This window comes from Bos taurus, chromosome 3, assembly GCF_002263795.3.
Source record: "Bos taurus isolate L1 Dominette 01449 registration number 42190680 breed Hereford chromosome 3, ARS-UCD2.0, whole genome shotgun sequence".
Lineage (NCBI taxonomy): Eukaryota > Metazoa > Chordata > Mammalia > Artiodactyla > Bovidae > Bos > Bos taurus.
In genome coordinates, this window is record NC_037330.1 from 87,446,036 (window position 1) to 87,447,277 (window position 1,242).

The window sequence follows — 1,242 nt, forward strand, 5'->3', positions numbered from 1 at the left end:
TCCCTTTCTACATGGTGAAGTCGGTATTTGATCCCAGGCAGCTGGTTTTTAAGTTCTTTCTCAAAATGAAACTGCCTGATGTTTTCACTAACCGGCACTGTGAGCTTTAAGAAGTCATTCCACTGTTTGTTAAACGAGGTGAGGGCACTGAACTCTACAGAAATTCTAAACCGAGAATGGGAGAGTCCTTGAGAGGAATAAACTCAGGGACTCTGTGGCCTCCACTGGAAACTACAAAGTTTAGAGTTTCTGCCTTTGTGCACAGCTGTATTTATTTGAGGAGAAAACCCGCCACTTTTCTCAGACGTGGGACTCCACAATTTAAAATAGATTAGAACGACTGGACTGGCTGCCTCGGAAACTCATTTCCAACTTCAACATCCTTTGATGTTCTTAATTAGGGCTGTCATTTTTGTGCCTCAAATGTTATCCCTTTAGGTTGTCTTTTATGACCACATGTTATTTATTTCAGGTGCCTTTTTAATGCAAATATTATCTATTAGATAATGCTTTTCTCCTTACCCTCAAAGCATTACATGTTCATCATTGACAAAAATGAGAAAAGTGGGAATTCCCTGGTGTTACAGTGGTTAGGTTTGGACTTGGCATTTCCACTACTGTGGGTCTGGGTTGATCCCTGATCTGGGGACTAAGATCCCACAAGCTATTTAGCACAGTCAAAGAGAGAGAGAGAGAGAGAGAGGGAGGGAGGGAGGGAAAGGCATACAAACGTAAGAGAAAGTTAGGTTTTTCTATTGAGGTATTCAGCAATTCTAGGTGCATAATCCATATAAGTGGAGAAGGCAATGGGACCCCACTCCAGTACTCCTGCCTGGAAAACCCCATGGCGGAGGAGCCTGGTAGGCTGCGGTCCATGGGGTCGCTAAGAGTCAGACACGACGGAGCGACTTCACTTTCACTTTTCACTTTCATGCATTGGAGAAGGAAATGGCAACCCACTCCAGTGTTCTTGCCTGGAGAATCCCAGGGATGGGGGATCCTGGTGGGCTGCCGTCTATGGGGTCGCACAGAGTCGGACACGACTGAAGCAACTCAGCAGCAGCAGCAGCAATCCATATAAGTGGGAAAGACAGGAACTGTGCTTTATAATCCTTTACTGTAATTATTCATATGTTTTTATGATATTTATTCAATATATTTGCATTGAGCCCCTGCTTGGCAGCCATAACTGTGTGGACTGTGAGCTCCTGAGAGTCAGGAGTTAGCTGCTATTTGTCTTTT